This window comes from Sus scrofa, chromosome 9 (assembly GCF_000003025.6).
Source record: "Sus scrofa isolate TJ Tabasco breed Duroc chromosome 9, Sscrofa11.1, whole genome shotgun sequence".
Classification (NCBI taxonomy): Eukaryota; Metazoa; Chordata; class Mammalia; order Artiodactyla; family Suidae; genus Sus; species Sus scrofa.
The window spans coordinates 73,943,637-73,966,501 of NC_010451.4; the positions used below are offsets into that span (position 1 = coordinate 73,943,637).

Sequence of the window (22,865 nt, forward strand, 5' to 3'; positions counted from 1 at the left end):
AATTCAAGTTTATCAATAGCAAACCATCACTAAGAGAACTACCAAAATTATGCTTCAGAAAGAAGGAAAATGATCCTTGAAGCAAGTCTAAAATTTAAGGGATAATGCTGAGAAAAAACTGGTAAAGCTGAGGGAAAAACTAAAGAAAACTAAACAACATTGACTGTTGCTACTACTACTACTACTAACATCTCAATGTGGAGTTAAAAATATGGGGCGGGGGAAACCACCTCTCAAGAAGATTGGCTCTTAGACTATGAGGCAGCAATACTTAAAAGACATAGTAATTTAGAAAGTGCCACCTGACACATGAATAGGTAAATAAAACAGAGAAATGGGAGAGAACCTGGAAACAGACCAACACGTACATAGAAACTCAGTATTTGCTTTGGCAGATTAGTGGGGGAAGATGGACTGTTTAGTATATTGATTTTACAGACGGAAAAAAAAAATTAAGACCACCCCATAAATTATAACTCACATTATACGTAAAATTCAGTGCCAGATGGACATAACATGTGGAAAGCAAAACTCCAACATGCTTATAAGACAATACAGGGGAATATCTTTCTGCCCTTGATTCACAAAGATATTGTTAATACCTTTTACAAAAGCACAGAACATAAAGGAAAAAATTGAAAAATATGTCAACATTTATATCTGGAATTGGTTATCATCAAAGACATCATAAGGAGAATAAATACACAAGCCTCCAACCGGGAGAAGTTATTTGCAAAATGCACAACTGTCAAAGATGAGAAACCAGAACATAACAAAGACTTCTGTAAATCAACCATGAAAAGTCAAAGCAAGACAAAGAACAAAAGGCAGTTCATGGAAGAGGAAACATGAATGGTTCATAAGCAAATTAGAAGATGCTTAATTGTATTAGCAGTCAAGGAGAAGCAAAATAAAATGACAGTAAAATCCCATCTTACCTCCTACAGACCAAGAAAACCAAAAAATACATATATATCTGAGAATACGTGAGGCAACAAGAACACCCTTCAAATACCAGTCAGAGTGGAGATCAGGACAACTTTCTTTGGAAACAGTTCTCATTCCCTAGTCATGTTTCACAACTCTTTGATATAGCGGTCACTCTCTTAGGAGTATACTCCATGAGTGAGAGAAGAGCATACCCTATTTGATACCATACTTATACTATAAAGAAAAAAATCACAACATTTGGTATATTCTATTTCTTAAGCTAGATGGCAGTTACATGGAATATAAGAATATTTTATTCTTCTGTAAGCCATACCTATATCTTACATGCAGTCTTTTGGGGAAAATGAGGTAAATATTAGAAACTAGGTGGTGTTCTATATTATGGTGCATAAGTAAACCAGTTATTAAACCATAATTCTCATTTCATATTGTCTTCATAGTATGGTTATAATGATTCTAAATCTGTTATCTACATGCGGTCATGTGTCAAAGACTGTCGCCCCCAACATGGAGAGAGATTTTGGCACTGGAAAGATGCCTGTTGCCCCTCCACTCCTGCCCCACCTCGGCGTTACTTGGCTAAGAAAGAGATCTGTGTCCCGGGCCCACGCCAGCAGAGTAAATGAGATATACCGTTTTCCTGGGCTCTAGACTGTGTGTGGAGGTGTGGCCCCTTGATGATCTTACACAGGTTCAACTTCTCCTCCAGGGCACACACATAGTCAGCTGGCCAAGGTGTGACCTATTCAGTACCAATAACCCCACGGAACCTGGAACAGCATTCCCTTTAGAACCTCCAATACTGCCTCTGGGTCTGGATTCTTGGCCTAGACTTCTTTTGACATAGCTTCTTCTCCAGACAGGCTCTCCTCTCCTCACCACCACCACCACTTTGCCCTACCAAAAGGCCCCTGAGCATCCAAGGATTTCCATGTGGCTGCTGGAGAGGGAGGCATGCTGGTTTCATGCACCCGGTCTTTACCTGAGCCCTTCAGGGATGTTCCACGACATGGAATTCACCTCTCTGGGCACAGAGAAATGAGTGAAGTTCTAGATTTTGACTGTTAGCATCAGATTAGAAATTTTATGACATCTTCAACTTTGAGTCTTGACACTGGATTCTTTTATAATTCTTATCATTATCTTACATTTTATTTTGATATGCATCATTTTATAATTCTGATAGGGTTGTGCTAGCCATGGCAAGGAGAGTTAAGCATCACTTAATGGCAGATGGTTGCAGAAAACATTGAAAGGGCAGAAGCCACACACACACACAAATCTCCAAACCTCATGCCACCCCTTCAAAAATTATTAATTACACACAAGTTAGATGCTTTCATTTGAATATGGATGATTCACTGCATCTGTGCCTCTATAATCCCCTTTATCCTTAATATTTTCTGTGGTCTGACACCAGCATCACTTCGGCCTGCAATAATGAGTTCATCTGGGTGATTTTCCAATTTATAGAAGACGTATTACCTTTGGAATTGATCCCCCTGGACAGTGGTTTCCAGATTTTTTAGCTCACAACTTTCTATTTGGTTTGATGTAGGGACTCATAGCTTTCCAAAAAGTGTTGAATGCCACATAAATATTTAAAGACGATAAAAAGGAGTTTTGAGAATTTGAGGTTGAGTTGTTGTATAGCTAAAAAACATGGTTGAAAGTCACTGACAAAGTGCACAGAAAAGCACAAGAATAGAAGGCAGACATGTCCTAATTAGGATGTCACTGTTTTGGTGTAGAATCTTCTACAATGAATATCTCTGTGCCCATCATTCTCTTAAGTTTGGAACAATAAAGCCTGCAGCCCTGCACTGACATCTTTAGTTCCACGTGGGCTAATCATTCTTTTATTCATGATCTTAGTCATCAATATCGTGATCCTAATCTGACTCATATTTCAGGAATGAAAGAAAAACTTAGCTATGGTTCTCAAAAAGAACATGTCTCTGCCTTCAGCTATTTTTTTCCTGTGTTCTGTATAAAATTTGGGAGTTTTCACAGAAAAAGCAATATCAGTTGTAGCATCCTCATTAGGGATATGCATCTGTTTACACTAGCTTTTTTCAACGAATGTAGAGAGTGCATTAAAAATGCAAAATATGGCCTCTGTGTCTGCCTCTCGTAGAAACTGCTAAATGTTATCATCCATAATGCACAAAAGTCAGTAACTTTTTGCACATTTCCCTTTTCTCATTATTTCCTTTCCCAACCTTAGAAAATTAAGCTGGCAAACTAAAATTTACCAAAAGCTTCAGAAAGTGGCTTGTTGGTCTTTGAGTCATTGGCTTAATCAACATCATATAAATTGTAGAAGAGGGGAAGAATTTGATGAACATAATTAATATAAATAACCATAAAGGTAAGTCCAAATTTTCCCTTTTTCCTCAAATAACCTTTATCAAGGCTAAGTACCTACCATATTTGCCATTCCACTTGGCTTCATTGAATTGGCTTGTTAATTAGTTTGAATTGTTGTTTTCTTTTCAATTATAAAATAATTACTGTTCTTTTTGTGAACATTTGAAAAACAAGGAACTGAAGAAAAAATATTAACATCTGCTGAATATTCCACCTTCTAAGAGACAATAAAAATCCTCTGTACTGCCTACAGAACAATTAGAATGAAAAGGCGACCTACAGAATGGGACAAAATGTTTGCAAACCATATAGCTGATGGGGGTTAATATCCAGTAAATTCAAGCTCAGTAGCAAAAAAACAAAGAACCTGATTTTAAAATGGACAAAGGACTTGAATAGACACCTTTCCAAAGAATATATGAAAATGTCCAACAGGTATATGAGAAGATGCCCAATATCACTCATCATGGGGAAATGCAAATCAAAACCACAATGAGATATCACCTCATACCTATTACAAAGGCTATTAGAAAAAAAAAAAAAAGAGAGAGAGAGATGACAATAGATGGCAAGGATGGGAGAGAAAATTGAGCCCATACTGACTGTTGATAGCAGTGTAAATTGGTGCAGCCTCTATGTGAAACTGTATAGAGGTTCCTCAAAACACTAAAAATAGAAATACCGTATGATCCAGCAATCCCACTTCTGGATCTATAGCTAGAAGAATTGAAATGAAGATCTCAAAGAAAATATTTGCATTCCTATGTTCATTGCATTATCCACAATAGACCAGATGTAGAAACAACCTGTGTCCACTGGCAGTGAATGGATGAAGAGAATGTGCCTCATTACAATGGAATGTTGTGTAGCCTTAAAAAAGGAAATCCTGCCATTTGCCACAACATGAATGAACCTGGAGGACATTATGCTAAGCGAAATAAGCCAGTCTCAGAAGGACAGAAACTGTGATTTCACTTGTATGAGGCATCTAAACTATCAAACACATAGAAGCAGAGAGTCAATGGCAGATGCCAGAGGCTAGAGGGGTGGGAGAAATGGGGGAGTGGCTGTTCAGGCATAAAGTTCAGTTTTGCAAGAAAACTGATTAAGTCCTAGAGATTTGCTGTACAGCATTGTGTTCAGTGCTTACTGACATCATATGGCATACGTAAAATTTTGTTGAGAGGGTAGATCTCATGTCAGATGTTCTTACCACAATAAAAAAGAGACAAAGAGATTTGGTTTTAACATTAACTCTTTCTGTGTTGGATTTTGTTATGTTTTCAAAATAAAACTTGAGCTCTTCAATACTGCATTACCACTCAATTACCTTGGAAGGTAAAGTTGATATTTGTCAGTGAGCTGGTACATTGTTCTTCCTTTTGAATTTTAACATTTGACTTTGCTGAGGGGAATTTCATTTTCTCTCATCTGAAATTACAAACAGATCTCTTCTGTGCCTGAGTTAGGCATGAAATTGAGGTAATTAAAGATGAGTAAAGCTAAAAGTTCCCTGAGTAAAATCAAAGTAAAAAAAAAAATTAAAGACTGTCGTGACTAAAGTAGCATTACTCATAAATCCTCTGGGGGTTGTGCTTTAGTTCTTTGTTGTAATTTTTTCCCTGTTTCTTTTTCAGTGAAGGCTTAGATCAAATTTTGAGACCAGGGGACTGGTCGGAACAGATTATAAGCAGGTGGATTATTGCAGTAGTCTTTTCTTCATCGCTGTAAAAGCTTCCTTGTTTGTCTAGCAAATGCTTATTATGTGCCCATGGTGTGTCATTCCATGGCACTAAATGCCAATGCATCACAGACAGGCAGGCAGTTTCCAATTTATGAATTTGTAACTTACTGCTTGTGCCCTCAGCCAAAGACCATGAAGAACCACCCCCCACACCTTGTAGTTGAACAAGTTGAGTTTATTACTTATTGCAGTAATCTGGGGACGTGTGGGGCATCTCAGTGAGAGAGTCAGAAAGAATCTGTTACAAGTTTGGGGCTTGGATTGGGTGATTTGGGAGATGGTCTAAGGAAGCAGCATTTGCTCCAGATTGGTTGTTGTTAGAAAAAGAGGGGGTTTCTATATTTGGATGTTTTGTGGATGACATAATAACCATATTTTTGTCTGTGTTTAGAATTATGAAGTAGCCCTGTTCTGTTTCATTTTTTCATTGTCTCAGGGTGACCTTGTCTGGAGATAAGAGATTGTTAGTATCCAATAGGAGAAAATGACCTGGCTCTCAATGTCAGACCCATTGGTAATAACATTGAGGACTACCTGTAAAAATCAGCTGCATATATCAAGGGCTGCTTTCTTTTGTTTTTCTTCTGTGCTGACGGGCCAGGGACTCTCCTCCCCACTGGGTACAGACCCCAGACTCACTCTGTTTCTTCACCCTGCTTTGCTTAGGGTGGCTCACTTTCCACCTTTGCCTCTGCTGTAGCCACCTGACCAAGGATTCCTTTCCTGCCCTGTGGCCTGTGCCTGAACAGGAACAGAATTGAGCCTCTCCCACACTGACCAGATCAGATGAGGAGACAGGTGTATTGCAACTTCAAGTGCCCTGGGCATCATCAATCTGCAAGCAACATTCATTCTCCGGACTCACCACCATCCACTTCTATCCATTTCCACTGCCAATACCTCAGGCCAACTTACTGTCTACTTTCAACAGGAGCATTAGCCATCTGGTATCCCCACTGCCATCCTTGACCCTTACAACTCCTCTTATACACTGCTTCTAGAATAATCTTCCACAAATGCAAACCTGAGAGTATACTGCCCACCTTTAACTCTCCATGGCATTAAAGACAAGAGTGGTCTTATTACAAAGCTTGTCATGATGTAACCTTTACCTATCTTTCCAACACAGCTTTGTCTCACATTGCTCTTAGTAATCACACCACGAGACAGTTCTTTTTTGCTACTCAAATGGCCTGTATAGGCATATTTCTCCCATGCTCTGACATGGATGACACATGATCTTCCTTCTACTTGGAACTCATTTTTCCTCCTTTTCTCTCCAGCCTCCAGTTTACAGCTAACTAGCCCTTAACACCTCAGCCTAGTCCTGCCTTAAATAAGCGGCCCCGGCCCAAGAAGCTCCCTTGTTGAATGCGACCATAACATCAAAACCTCCTGTTCATAACACTCCTCTCATTATTATGATCACTCAGCACCTGCCTTTGCCCAAAAACCGTTTGTTCCATGAACAGAAGGAGCTTATCTGAGTTTTTCACAGCTATATCCCAGTGCCTGGCATACAGTGGGTGCTCATCAAAATATTTACTGAATATATGAACATAATAGTCCATTAATTAAATTTGACATACAAATAAAAATGCCATAGTAAGTGCTACTACATTATATATCACTGTTAGTCCTAAGGCTTATTTTAAATTTAATAAATAGGATTATATAAGCCATCCAGAGAAATTGATTAGTATGTCAAATACTGTTCTGTGGGAAGATGGGACCTGAATTCTGGACAAAAAAACATCATAAATAACTTCCTATAACACATCTCAGAGTAGATGGGCTCTTTGTGATTTTTCATTTATCTTTGTATTAGATCCTGTTTTCTGTCACACATTTAAGTTTTATATTTTCATCTCCTGTCACTTTAAATAGGTCATAGGAACCTTGAAGACAGAGAATAAATTGTTATTTTCCAAAATTCCAAGCAGTCTCAGACATATACGAGAACTTTTGTAAATACTGTGATTTAATTTATGCCCTTAATGAATTGGGCTTGTTTAATAGGATAATCAGTCTCCATGAAATAAATAAATGACATCTGCTTCCTCTTAGTCTTGTGAATTATTGCTCATTCATTATTCATGTGGTCACTCAATGTTTATAGGACCTTTGTGTATTGGCTCTATGTTAAGTATTTGTTGTATAATATGATGAAAAAGTAGCTATCTTTTGAGGAGTTAGTAAATAATAGTAATAGGAGGTAAATGCTAATGGTATAAGCACAGAAGAAGCATTAACTCTGACTGAGGGAAAAATTAGGTTTTAAAGGGTGGGAAGAGAGTCTGTCTGGGTTATTGTTTACAATAGCATAAAGGTAAACTGGGGGCAGGGTGTTGATTGGCATCCAGGGTATAGGTAGGCTAATAGCAGAGAATAAATTGGGAAGGTATGTTGGATCTGACCTGGGATTGAGAGCTGTATTACTGTATGATTTCATCCAGTTGAGTGGTGTGTAGATGCCATAATGTACTGCTCGAACCTCCCTTCAAAAACAAATGACTTAACTTCTTCCCTGCTAAGAGTGCTGCCAGCCAGAAGCCCTCAGCCCTCCCCTGTTGGCTCCCTCTGGGGATTGCCTTGCTGAGGAAGGCCATCTTAACCAAGGTCATGCCTCCTTCTCATGGTGGCCCATGACTGATAGATAGAGACAAGAAAGCCTGGTTCCTAGTCCCCAACTCAGGACAACTCAGAAGGGCTATGTCAACCTCAGAACTCCTCAAGTGAGGCCCCATGGAGACAGATCCTCAGTTCCACTTCTCCCCGTATGTAATTCTGCAGTTTTTCTCTTTCTTTCCATCACTGTTGATCCTGAAACTATTCCCTAATAAAACTCCTACATAGTAATACAGCTTCCAAGTCTGCATACTGGGGAAACCAACGTGTAACAAGTGGTGATAGGAAGCTATCAAGGGCAAGAAAGTGACACAATTAAATATATTTCTTTAACATGAACTTTCCTACATTTATGAAAACAAATTAATGCACATCAATTAATTTATTTTATCAGGGATTATTCCTGTAGGGCTGAAGTAGCTGGTATGGCAGCTGCCAGAAACATGTAGGGTTGGTATTTTTCAGTGATGGCTCATTTTTCTTCATTATTGACATCATCATCTTTTTAGGACATTTTTAAAATATCAAGATTTATTAAACTTTGTCTTAGAGCAAAGGAACTAAAAATAAAATCTTTATATTCAGAATTTGATAATCAGGAAATTATCCTAAGAAGTAAAATACATTCCTGATTTTCAGAACATCATCCTACAGAAAAACAAAATTTGCACAGCATTTGTATTAATTTTTAAAATTGTTTGACTTTACTGTGGCCAAAATTGTTTAAATGCTTCAAAATGGGATTATTTTGTTCCACCATTAGATAAGTGAAAATGTATCCTTTTAATTCTGTCTTCTAAATGTTCAAATCCTAAAGACAGATTAGGTAAACTAACAGAGAATCATATTGAATAAGGGTGGCAGCTGACCTTTTATCTTCTCAGTTTTTTCTTCTACCTCTGTTGAAAATTATCAGATTACATTATTCATTCAATCTACATTTATTGATAATCTATTATAAGGAAGGCATAGAGAGTGGTCATAAATAAAACCCATCCAGACCTATCAATGGAAGACCCAACCCCTGACAGTTCCTTCTCCTGTATTACTGGGAGTGTCTTATGTGCATTCCCATAAATCCAGACACCATTAGCTGAGTTAGCTGCTATGTTGGGTATTCTGTTTCTTTCTTCTTCTGCTGTGGCTCCTTAGTGCTCAGCACCCCCATTTTACTTCCATGGGAGTTTTCCACACCCTATAGGCATAGCAGTTTCCTGCAGGCACCCCTGGGGTTCCCTAAGGCCTCAAAGAATGAAATTTCTCTCATGCCAGTCTCTCCAGATTCTCCTCAGCCCCCAGTTGAGCACTGGAACCCTGCAGTTGTCAAAATGCTAAGTTTAGTTCCAAAAGAGGAACGACTCTTCCCCTGATCTGTGCTTCACTCTGCCATGGGGGTTTCCATTTTACTCCCTCAGACATTAGTCCTCATAGCGTTACAGGATGTGAGCTAGGACATGGACCCCACGCTGAATTCAGACTTGCTCTTCCCTTCAGTAATTAAGGCTTGTCAACCTTTTCATGCCCATTCCTTCTCTTGGAACAATTTTCTTTCCAAGAGTCCTCTTTGTTCCTTATACACATAGACTGGTCCTATCCCATAGTTCACTCAATATTTCTGAACCCTAGAGTGGTCACAGTGCAGACTGGCAATACTATAAAAACAATAAATTCTTATGCAATGTCTACCTTAAGAGATTCTAGAATTTCTCTAATTGCTAATACATGTCAAGATGAATTGAAGCCATCAAATATTTATAAATGGAAAACATAAGAGAAGAAATTGCTACTGTTTCCAAGTAGCCCACTTTTTTCTCTCTCAGAAGATCACAAATTATAGATTGGTATTAATATTTTTAAAAAGAATAACTGATGCAGTACTGTTCCAAATTTTAAATATCATTTACCTCACAGAGACAAGATTTAAACATTTGTGTGGATGAGGGAGATTTATTTAAAAGGTTACTGAAAATTTTACTTTTTTGACCAAAGATGATAGTAAAACATTCAAACAGTTATCGTCTTACAAGTGGAAAAAGGATTTGTGACACTTCAAGCCAGGCCGAAAAAAAAAAAAACCTTTAAAAATTGTATTTTAGACAAACAACCTGTAACTTCACAACAGAAAAAAATTAATCCCTATTCATCATTCAGTATATAATCATTTACTGTGAAGGACAACAGAATGCACTTATAAAATGCTGAATAAATTTGCATTAATTTATTTAATTTTTTATTTTATTTATTTGATTTTCACTAATGTAATTTGGATGACTCAGGTGAAACATAAAGGAGTTAACTGAACATATTATTTCAGGTATAAATTTTACAGGCGAAGTATTCGTCAGGTACAACTCATCTTTCTATTCCTAAGAGGAATTTTGAGCACTTTACAATAATAATCATGTTGCAAAAATCATGAAGTTCCAGCATATTTGAATGATTTAATTTCAGTAAGCCTTTCTTTCTTTCCTTTGTAATCATAAGTTTAACATCTGCCTCCAGCATTTTCATTATTCATAAAATTATTCTATGTCATTCAGAATTTTTTCTTCATACACTGACAGTTTATTGCAGAGAATTATGCAAGATATTAGGCTTTTTTAGAATTAAAAAAAAAGCAATCAAAATTGTATCTGAGTACATAGCTATACCGATATAGCTCTCTGGTTTTCCAATTCTATGTAATTAGGACTACTTTTTTTTTTTTTTTTTTTTTTTTTTTTTGTCTTTTTGTTTTATTAGGGCCATGCCCGCAGCACACATGGAGGTTTCCAGGCTAGGGGTCGAACTGCAGCTGTAGCTGCCAGCCTACTCCACAGCCACAGCAACGCCAGGCCCAAGCCGTGTCTGTGACCTACACCACAGCTCACAGCAACACGGGATCCTCAACCCACTGAGTGAGGCTAGGGATCAAACCTGCAACCTCATGATTCCTAGTCGGATTCGTTTCCGCAGCACCATGATGGGAACTCCTCTGGTCTACTTGATTTTTAATGACTTTTTTTTTTTGTCTTTTTAGGGCCGTACTTGCAGCATAAGGAGGTTCCCAGGTGGCTAGGGGTCAAATAGGAGCTGTAGCTGCCAGCCTACACCACAGACACAGCAACATGGGATCTGGAGCTGTGTCTGCAACCTATACCATAACTCAAGGCAATGCCAGATTCTTAACCCACTAAAGTGAGGCCAGGGATTGAATCCACATCCTCATGGATACTAGTCAGTTTTGTTAACCACTGAGCCACAATGGGAACTCCCAGGACTACTTGATTTTTAAAGACATACAGGGAAAAGATCTATGATCTCCCTGTATTATCACTTCCAGAAACGAACAACCCATATTGCAGGACATCTGACGCAAATCCTTGTTGTGATTTACAGACTTACACCGTGTTTCTTAATAAAAAAAAAAAAAATTAATGTTATCACCTTGTCTTTTTTGAAGGACTAGGGGTTAAAAATCTAGGAGACAGATGTCAAAGGGTTGGTGATGTCTAATAAAAGTGAAATCTTTACAGGAAAGCAGCAGTGCACTAAGAAATACTATTTATTTTGAATGTAGCAGTGGTCTAAAAAGAGCTTAGAATGCCTTAGAAGAATCTTTTTTTTTTTTTAAGTTGGGACTATACAACCCTGTTTGGAGCAATCTGACTAATATTGCCATGAGCCAACTAGTTTCTTAAACAAGTATGGTTTACCAAATCTATGCTCCTCATAGATTTCTAGACAAGTCTACCACTTGAACATATGGTCAAAAGACAGCACATTCTTACTTTTAGCAGATACAGAAACAATTATACATTCTGGACCAAGATGACACAATATTAAAATTATACATCCTAGGTTTTTATCTTCCAGAGACCACTTGGTTGAACATGTGTGTGACTATTAAGGTTTTTATGGGGGGAGGGTGTATAAAACATATGCATACATTTGTAATGTACATGTCTTTTAACCTCCAGATTTTGAGAGTGCTTTTAGTAATATGAGCTATATCATTTTGCTTTTGGTCTACCTGATTTCAACATTAAGCCATGTGTAAAAATTAGCTGTGATAACATTTATAGGTCTTAATGCTAATTTAATTCAGCAACAATATCCAAACATATGGATATGTAGAGGCAAATGTGGCTCCCTCTTTTCTCCTTAATTTAAATTAAATAAAATCTCACTCTATCAGAGCCAACAATTTAAAGTTAACTTGTGTGACTGTAATGACAGCCCCAAAGTAAAAAAAGAATAAAAGACCCCCATGTCATACACAGACTTCTCTACTTTATAATGCCCTCTACAAAATAAAGATAAATAAAATAATAAAGTTAACACGTTAGCGTAATTGAAATATATTGTAAAAATTATTGAAAAATACTTCTATTTCATCAGCTTGATATTCTATAAAGGCTGAAAATTTTAAGCTAGCTGAACATTTTGCTAACGTAGTTGAAAAGTGTTATAATTTAGAAGTACTTCTGTTTTATCTGGAAATTTTTTATGTTTAAGAATATTTCCATGAACTAGCCAAAGTTTTTAGAGCATGATACAAGTGCTCGTAATCACCATCTTTGATTTACAAAATTTGAAAAAGCAAAAATTGAGTAAATAAGCTGTAACAAAGTTTATTATTATAAGATGTTAATATAACAATAATGTTCCAATGTATTTCTGACTTCTAAGGCTAGTCTATGTATATTGTAATGATTCCACTTGACAAATACCTTTCTTTCCTAACAAGTCCTGGATATTTTTCAGATATAGGCCTTATACCATCTCCATCCAGTCATGTTGAACATGTACCATTATGGGGAACTTTTAAAATAGTTTATGTTTTAAAATATAGCATTAGCAACACTGTCAGTTGATTATAAATGATACAAAATTTTTTGAAAGTCTGTCCATGTTCCCATCAATAAAATATAACTAGTCTTGAGATGTCCATATTTTTTCAATTGAAAATATTTTTAAGAAAATAATTATCCCTTCATATTTTCATGCATTTAACTTATTAATTATTTAATAAATCATCCCATTGATTTATTAAATATTAATATTTATAACACATTATAGTGTTTAATATTTATTAATGTACGATTATATTCATTTAATTTAGTTCTTTGCAGAATTTTAATGACCATAGTTTTTATGGTCTCCTCTGCTGATGTATAATTTACAGTTTTAAACTTTACAAGGATACTTTGCGATGTGCTCAGTTTTGTTCATTGTGATCAAATCTATTTCTGTGGTGCTTATATTTTCACATAATTCTCACAAGTCATTTTTTAAATTAGAGAGGCAATTAAGCATAATTTGTGTTGATTTCCAGAAATCTAGAAAGTTTAAACAGATTTAAACACTCAACTTCATACCATTTCATCACCTCATGCTGGGGCCAACTGTATTTGAATCTTATGACAATTCTCAGAACAAGAATTTGTTCTATTATTTGAATATCTTATGTTTTGTGTCTCAACTTGATTTTGTGTTTTGAACATGATAAACTATTACTTTAATTCTTATTTCTGGTTATTATACCTTTGATTCAGTAAGGAACTCTCACTCCTTAGTCATTAACTCTTAGTTTGATGGGTCAAGCAATTTAATTGTGCATCTCTAAAATAAATATGATGAAGTTGAAAATATTGTCTGAGGAAACATATACTAATACTTATTAGCATATTTACTAATAATTACTGGTATACTACTGTAATGAACTATTACAGATCTAATGTAAAAGATACAATTCATACATACATCTTCTTTCAATAAAAATATATCTGACTAATACACAGCATATTCTTTTAGGTGTTAACAAGCCCTTAATAAACTCTCTCAAATGATGGCTCATTTCTCCTGTTAAAATCCCAACTTAACCATTGGGTATTTTGAGGTTATGTAACTTCTCTGTGCCTCAGTTTGCTTACCAGTAAAATGGAGGTAATGATAGTACCAACTCACAAGCCACTGTAAACATTTGTATTTGTTTTCTACTGCTGCTGTAACAAATTATCACAAATTTAGCTATCACAAACAACGCCTATTTGCTACACATAGCCCATGGTTCTCTAGGTCAGAATTCCAGGTAGAACATAGCTCAACTGAGTTCTGTGCTTAGAGTTTCACAAGGGCAAAATCAGCAACACTGTTTTTTTCTGAAAGTTCTAGGAATGAATCTGTTTCCTAGCTCATTCCAGTTGTTGGCCAAATTCAGTTCTTGGCAGTTAGAGAACTAAGGTCCTCATTTCCCTGTTTGCTGTCAGCCTGGGGTCAGTCTTTAATTTTATAGGCTATCATTATTTCTTCTCATGCTTTTCCTGTGGCTCTCTCCCCTTATGCTGGGTTAAGTCTCTCTCATATTTTGAATCTCTCTCACTTTGGCTGCATCTCTCTGATCTCCAGCCAGAGAGAGTTCTGTTTTTTTTAAGGGCTCATGTGATAAAACCAGGCCCATAAAGATAATCCAAGATAATCTCCCTAATTTAAGGTCCATCTTCTTATTTACATCTGCAAAATCCCTTTTGCCATATGTGTAACATATTCTTGTGTTCTGGGTATTAGGATATGGAAATCTTTGAAGGGCTATTATTCTGCCTATACCACAGGATTAATAAATTAATTCATGGAAAGTATTTAAAACCATGTTTAATACAAAATTGGTTCTTACTTTTTAATAACTGTGAAGCTTCAGAAAGAAAATGAACCATGACATAATCTATATCCAACACGTTTACAGACCCATAATTAGCATTGTTAGTGTGATGGTTGTGGCTGTATTATTAAACCACAACTTTAAAAAAAAAAAAAAATCATTGCTCTGCCACATTCATTTCTGTGGTGTCAAATTAAAGTGATATTTTAAAATATATTTAAAAGCTACAGTCAAATTAAAATATATCTTTAAATTGTAAATTATCACTTCAGAAAAGAAATTTTATGTTTGTAACTAGGAAAATAATTTGGTCTAAGCACTTGACAGACTTGAGGCTATTGCTATCACTTTGACATTAGAACATTAACAGCAACCAGACAAGCTTGTCAATACATTAAAAAAAAATTGCTTTAGGGTGCCAGTTGGATCAAAAACTTAAACAGAGACATATTTTAAGTTCACATAAGTTTTTGGTTATGGGAAATTCATCTCAATAGTCTTAAACAGGATTCTATTAATATTTCCAAATGATTATAAATTACAATATAAAATGTAAAACATCTCAGAGGGAACTAGAAGGTCCCTTGATAATACATGGAGTCCAGCTGGAGAAATATTTAGGCCTGAACAAGGTTTTTGTAAAAATATATTACCGTTGTTTATGTGAATTCTTTTCTCTGGCTTAATCTTTGAAGAAAAAAACTGTGCTTCTTTTTACATTTTTGAATCCTTCATTCTGCATAGAAACTTGCTGTATAGAGTTGGTTAAGTGGAATTTAACATGTTTAATAAACACAGCAAAGTAAAGGGAAAATTAGCTAGGTTTCAATATCCATCAATATGTTAGAATTTTCATTTTGGCTTTCATATGAAGCATGATTAGTTCTTCAATTTCACAGAGTAAAAACCAAAATGAAATAAACAAAATTTCTAAGGTACTATTTCCCTTCCAATCATATCAAAAGATTAAAATCTGTATATCTGGAGTGTTATATATTTTCAAGCATTTAATTTTCTATTATTGCTGTAAGAGTCTGTCATTACTTTGATGTGGCAGATGAAGAGACCAGAAAGCTATTTAACATGCTAAAAGCTAGAAGAAAAAAAAAAGAACACACACACACACACGCAAAAAGCCCTCATGGTCAATATAATCCTCCAGATTTTTATACTGACATCTCTTTAAAATCCTTTAAAGTAACAACACGATTGATAAATACATACCTTGTTAAATACAACGGCAAATTGATTTGTTCTGAGAATAACCCCTAGGGCTGAGAAGAACTAACACTAACCTTGTTCTGACTCTGATATCTATACTAAATGGAAAAGTTCAAACTGAAGAACAAAACTTCAGTAAAAGAGGGTTGAGAGAGAACTAAAAAGGCAACATTAAAAAAGAGAAACAAAAAACTGTTCAGAACTTGTCCCTGGAGCCATTTATAATTCCTAGGAATAACACAGTATTTAAATTACTTGTCTCTTAATTATATGGGCTGCAATTTATCACCTGGTCACATGTTTTAGGCAGAACACAAGCTAGACCAGAACAAAATAGTGATCAATGGGAATTAGTTCTGTGATGTACTGTTGATTGCATATAAAACAAGGAGGATTTAGGGTTTATCACTTTGTTGAAAAGAGTTTGTTTTCTTCCACAGATGTAGCCATTAGTTAGGAGCATAACATATGGCTGGAGGGTAATTAAAAAGCTGGTGCCTAACAAAATATGAATAAATAAACTGAAGATGCAACCCCTTTATATCTCTTTGCCCCTACTGGTCTTTGTAACAGAACTTTTGCCCATAAATATTGGTTCTATTTAATGACATGGGGGATTCTGAGGAAAAGGGAAGTTTGAGAAGAGAGGAGAGGAAATACAGAGCTTGCATATGCTAAGTTTAAGATGTCTGTTAAACATTCGTCTGTTGGGATCAAATAGATAAATCAATCTCAAGAAAAAGGTTAGGGTGGAGATATGAATTTGGGAGTTAAGCATATAAATGACATAAAGCCTGGGGAAGAACAAAATTCCAGAATAAGTATAGGAAATAAAAGATAGTTGAGGATTGAGCCTGTGGTTCTCTAACATTAGATGTCAGGAAGTGGAGGAAAAGAAAAAAAAAAAAAAGGAGACTGATAAGAAGCAGCCAATAAGTAAGATTATAAAAGAGTAGTGCCTTGCAACACTGGTCCTGAGGTGTTCCAAGAAGGAGGGAATGACCAGTAATACCAAAGGACAGTGAGAGGGGCCAAGTTAAATGAGGACTGAGAATTGAGCACAATGTTTGGTATCAGAGAAGTCATCGGTGACTTGATAAAAAGCAATTTTAGTAGGTCGGGGGGAACCAGAGTAAGAGAGAGTATCAGATAAGGAAACAGAAAATATTGCTCATTAAAGATGTTTTGCCATAAAGAGGAGGAGAGGTACATGGCAGTAGCTGAAGAGGATCGACTGTCAAGGGGCAAAATTGATTAGAGATTTTATAGCATTTGTGTATACTGCATTGGGAGGGAACATTGATAATGCAGAAGAGAGGGCTAGTCATTTTAAGATCAGAGTTCTGGAGCAGGTGAAAATAGTACTCCTGGAGTGACTGGTCCTAAACAAAGCCAGATAATTCATTGGCCATTACAAGAGAGCAGTTATTGATTCTGATAAGGGCAAGACCACTGAGGTGGGTGACTGAAACTGGCTGGAGGGCAGGATTGTAGGAAATGTGAATATGTAGGAATTGGATGGAAGATAAGCTAATGGATGAATCATCCTGGCACAATCTGCTCTCTAAAGGCAACCACTATTGAAAGTTCCTAAGGAGTGTTTTACAACATATCCATGAATGAGAACAGAGTGCTTCTTGCCTTTGATCATAGCTACTCTGAACTTTTCCTATGCTGGCTATGGATTCTCCTAACTCAGTGTTAGGATAATTCTGCAGACAAGAAAGGGGAAAGACTTAACCTCTGCTGTGTTACACTGTTAAAGTGTTGGGCCTGAAGGCGCTGCTCACACTTTAAAACCACTATGAAGAACAGTATGGAGGTACCTTAGAAAACTATACATAGAACTACCATATGACCCAGCACTCCCACTCTTGGCCATATATCCAGACAAAACTTTTCTTAAAAAAGACACATGCACCCACATGTTCATGCAGCACTATTCACAATAGCCAAGACATGGAAACAACCCAAATGTCAATCGACAGATGATGGGATTAGAAAGATGTGGTATATATACACAATGGAATACTACTCAGCCATAAAAAAGAACAAAATAATGCCATTTGCAGCAACATGGATGGCACTAGAGACTCTCATACTGAGTGAGGAAAGTCAGAAAAAGACAAATGCCATATGATATCACTTATATCTAGAATCTAATATATGGCACAAAGGAAACTTTCCACAGAAAAGAAAAGGATGGACTTGGAGAACAGACTTGTGATTGCCAAGGGGGAGGGGGAGGGAGTGGGATGGACTGGGAGCTTGCGGTTTATAGATGCAGACTATTGCCGTTGGAAGGGATTAGCAATGAGATCCTGCTGCGTAGCACTGGGAACTCTGTCTAGTCACTTATGATGGAACATGTAATGCGAGAACAAAGAATGTATACATGTATGTGTAACTGGGTCACCATTCTGTATAGTAGGAAAAAAAAGGTAAAAAAAATGGGAGTTGTTGAGAGGAGGGATAAAATGGGAGGTTGGGTTTGACATATACACACTACTCTAGGTGGAATGATGAGTAACAAGGACCTACTGGTATGCCACAGAGAAATCTACTCAGTTTTCTGTAGTGATGTATATGGGAAAGAAGCTGAAAAAGAATGGATGTATGCATATGCATAACTAACTTACTTTGCTTTGCATGAGAAACTAACAACATTGTAAATCAACGATACTCCAATAAAATTTTTAAAAAATTAACGTCAGGTTTTTTTGGGTCTCCTTCAATTTCTTTCAATAACATTACGGTTTTCAGTGTACAGGTCTTTCACCTCTTCAGTTTAATTTATTCCTAGGTATCTTATTCTTTTTGTTGCAATTGTAGATGGGATTGTTTTCTTAATTTCTCTTTCTGCTTGTTCGTCATTACTATATAAAAATGCAACAAATTTTTGTATACTGATTTTGAACCTTGCAACTCTACTGTATTCATTTGTTATTTCTATTATATTTTGATGTGGTATCTTTAGGGTTTTCTGTATATAAAATCATGCCATCAGCAAATAGTGACAGTTTTACTTCTTCCTTTCCAATCTGGATGCCTTTCATTTATTTTTTCTTGCCTAATTGCTCTGGTTAAAATCTTAATCCTCTGATGAATAAAAATGGTGAATAGGCATCCTTTTCTTGTTTCTGATCTTAAAGGGACAAGCTTTCAGTTTTTCACCATTGTGTATGGTGTTAGCTGTGTTGAGGTACATTCCTTCTAAAACCATTTTATTGAGAGTTTTTAATCATAAGTGGGTGTTGAATATTGTTAAATGCTTTTCTCTATTATGATTTTCATTTTTTGTAGATGCAGTATATTATATATGTATTATTTTAAAAATTAATAGATAAACCCAAACAAAAAAGACATAAAAGATACAGAGAAGAGAGTAGAGGTTACCAGAGGGAAAGCAGAGAGGGCAAAATATATAAAGAAGGTCAATTGTATGGTGATGGATGGAAACCAAATTTTTGGTTGTGAGCATGCTGTAGTGTATATGGAAATTCAAATATGTTGCACACATAAAAACTTATACAATATTACAAACTAATGTTACCTCGATTTTAAAAAAAGAATAAAGGAAAAAGAAAAACCACAGCATGTTTTCTCCCTCCAAATTTCAGATCTTCTTACAGAATCCCACTCATTGTGTCAGACTATTTTTTATTATAAATTTTCTGTCTCAGTTATTGAAATTATTTATGTTTTTCCTACCAAAACAGTACCCAGCCCTGCATATATTAGTCATTGCAAATATCTAATGCACACTATATCTAAATATCAATGACAGCCCTGCTTGGAAAACTGAGGTGGCTATCATATAAGACAATACAAATAGGTAGAAAATATGCAGATGTTAGAGTATATAGTAGGACCTGAAGGTCAAACACAGCAATATGCTTTCATGCACCTTCATAGACCACTGCCTGGTGTGGATATTTCAACTTGCGTAGGTTTGATTTTAAAAGTATCCTTTTGCAAAAAAGAATCTTCTCCTGTTTGTTAACGGGTACAATTTTGAAGAGAAGTATATGGGATGGTGAGAAAAATGGGGACACACCCTGACCAGATACATAATGTTATCTTCTGAAAAATGAGTGACAGATGCTACAGCTCAGTCACTTTCCCAAGCAGGAGGCTGTATCCATACTTCTAAGCTCCTGGGGACAGCCAGTATGGGAAGGGGCTATCAGGAGGAAGGCAAGTTGGTTTGGGTCTCCTAAGGATTTCTTGTCTCAGTCCAGACCAGATTACAAAGACAGAGGCTAATAATACATGATCTTGACTCAGTGTTAGTATTGCTGATAAATCTCATAAGGCAGCTGATTAGAGATACCAAGAAGAGAAAATAAACATATTAGCAGCTAGTCTGAAATTATAAATAACATAATTTATGGATACTGAAATGGATATTGAGATGATTTTCAATATAAACTTCTGTGATAAAATTAGAAATCATATAAAATTAAAATCACAACTAAAAGGGGTCAGAACTAACTTTTTTTTTTCCTTCTTGAGGCAATAATCTTAAGACAAATTTCATGGAGACATTAGAATCTATGTATATATTTCAATGAATTTCAGTTCTTAAGACATTTTGCCTAAAGGGGAAAAATGTACCTGTTGGAAGTGTATCTTTTTTTCTTTTCCTTTCAACAGGAAAAGTTCAACTAGCTTGAGAAAAAGAAGATTCAGAAGTCTACATTGCTTCTATAATTCACATCATGACATTTCACTGTCAGCTATTATTTCTAAACTATTAACTTTTATGAAAGGTTTTTGGACATTGATGTTGATGGTTAATAATATTGGCTTCAAAAATAGCAGTGGATAAAGGACACAATTCTCATGGCAGTTCTTAAATTCTGACTACTTCTTTCTCTTTTTTTCCTGAGGAGAAAGTTGGGGTAATAGTTTGGCATTAACACATTTTCTCTCCCTTAGAAGCATTATTTTCTTTTTTTCAATAGCAAACACTTTCAAGGACTGATGCTTCCCTGAGACCAATGTAAGAATATTTTCAAACTTCAGGCTAAGATGGTCCCTGCAGGTGGCTGCAGAACCACAGTGATGCACACAGTGCCAGCACGCAGTAGGTGCTCAAGGACCAGCTGCTGAAAGGGCTTTAATGGCTGGAGCAGGTGCTTTATCCTGAGACTTGGTAGTGATGCAAGTATCGGGCAGAAAAAGCCAAAAGCAAAATCAACACAAAATATGTGTCTTATTACACAAATTTTTTGGCTCTACATTTCCTTTCACAGTTTCTGCTCATAATGTTATAAACAGCTCCAAAATTCCTAAGCCAAGCCAATTATTAATTTCTTGGAGAAAATTCAATTTTATTTTATTAAAAAAGAAAATTTCTCTAAATCTGGTTAATAGAGTTATTTAAGTTTCACCTAGCTAACAGTAAAAACTTAGAGATTTTTAAAGGTATAACTAAGGATACTTTTAAGGATACTTGGGGATTTTATGAACCAGAAAAAGAAGTTGTTACACTCTAAAATTTTTAAGTCATTTTTCAAATATTAGTCCATTAAGATTTCATTTCTCTGATCTGATTTTTTCCTGAGGCAGAAAAAAAGAGATATTTGTTTATGTAAAGGATCAATAGAAAAGTGATTCTCAGAAGGAAAATCATTAAATTCTTCTCCCCAGAGGTAGATAGAGCTCTACTCAATAAGGCATGAAGTAGTTTTATTTCTTATTAATAACTCCAGACAAATGATTCTTATTTTTGAATGTGCCTATATCTCCGAGTTTAAGTTAAAAATATCCGTGTTCCTGTTGGCCACTGTCTCTCAAAACACAAAACATAGCCTGGGTTTTTAGGGTATCCACTCAGGAAAGCTAATTACTCTGCTGGTGACTGTAAAACAAACCCAGACTTCCAGGCGGTGTCAAGACCAGGGCAAGGCAGGGACCACAAGACCATCCATAACAGTTTCAGTGCAAAACAGAGGCAATTTCAAGGCACTGCCAAGCAGCATTCAGAGAATACCCGGAAGTAGTAACCCATCCTCCTTGTAAAAATAAGGTTTGCTGGAGGCTGAGGGAGAGGTCTCTGTCTAACCAGGGCATCAGTTTTTGTTCCTTTTACCAATCTTTATTGGTAACTTAATTTGGAAGAAATAGCACCTAGAACTCATACAGCAACTTTAAATTTTCAAAAATATTTTTATTGCTATCATCCCAAAGTGAGCTTCAAAATAGATCTGTAAGAGCTATTTTGTAAAAGGGAGTATATAGAACAGGAGAGTGGCAGTTCTAAAATCACATGGAAATTGAGTGTCCGGGTACCACTTGGACTTCATGATTCTGAACATCAGGTTCTATGCATAGCTCAGTGCTGCCGCTTTGCAAGGAAAGAATTTTGAATTCTCATCTTTGCCCTCATGACAGAGACATTTGGAAAACACAGACTCACTAATTATCTACATCCTAAAGCAAAATTTGAGTTAATTGTCATCATTTATTTTCATGGAGGAATTTAGTCAAGTAATTATGAAAATTATTTCAAAGAACAAAATCTGTTGGCAATGATGGACTCTAATGAGCAAATATTAAGCTGCCACCATTCGTTCTTCAAAATTAGTGCCCTTTCTGTTTCTTCCTTAAATGTAACAATTTCTGGGAAAAGAATTAGGTATTATTAGTCCTTGACATCAAAAGGCACAAGGAACTAATTACATAAAGTTGAATGAATACCTTAACTTTGTTGTGTAGAAGGCTTGGCCAGGCTCAGGCTCGTTCATGAAAAGCTCCTAAGTAGATATAAGTGGAAAATACCTGGACTCCACAAGTACAGAGAATGATGTGTGTAACTGTGGCTGAAGATGGTCAGCTCTCCACAGAACCCATGTCCTCTTCTTTCTGTGCTACTAACTAGAGCGTCAGGTAACCACAGAACTTATTTCTACCAATAGCATCTGGAAGCAGAAGTGATGGGTACCAATTTCAAGTTTTCATAAAAACTTTTCTAAGCCCTTTCCCTTTTTGCCAGCTTGATGATATAAGCACAGTAGCCTTAGAAACCATGTGCTGAAGATGACAACATTGCAAAATGGAATGAGCCCAGAGCCCTGAATCACCATATGGATAAGCATTGTCTACTAATCAGGAACACCAATTTTGGATGTTGTGTAAGAACTAAACATCTATCATGTTTGAGCTGTTATACATGTAGGAGTTTATTTGTAACAACAGGTAGTATTACTTTAATGTGTGTAACCCCAGCATATGAACAGAAAATAGATGTTGGCATTAGAATGGTTCAGCAAGGTTTCAGGGCTTGGGAAGTAAACAGTTTGCATG

General features: G+C 36.1%; 1 long non-coding RNA gene across 12 annotated transcripts in view; it reads left to right on the forward strand.

The window, feature by feature from the left end:
• LOC102163402 overlaps positions 1-22,865 on the forward strand; it is a 190,237-nt gene that overhangs the window by 150,911 nt on the left and 16,461 nt on the right. For 5 of the 12 annotated variants that reach the window (XR_002335809.1, XR_002335815.1, XR_001298926.2 and 2 more), the window contains one exon: positions 3,179-3,908. The exons of 2 other annotated variants lie outside the window; for them this stretch is intronic. This is a non-coding gene — a long non-coding RNA (uncharacterized LOC102163402). Of the gene's footprint in view, positions 1-3,178; positions 3,909-5,765; positions 10,380-22,865 lie in introns of those variants that run through there. 5 more of the 12 variants (XR_002335814.1, XR_002335810.1, XR_002335813.1 and 2 more) reach the window with 4 other exon arrangements.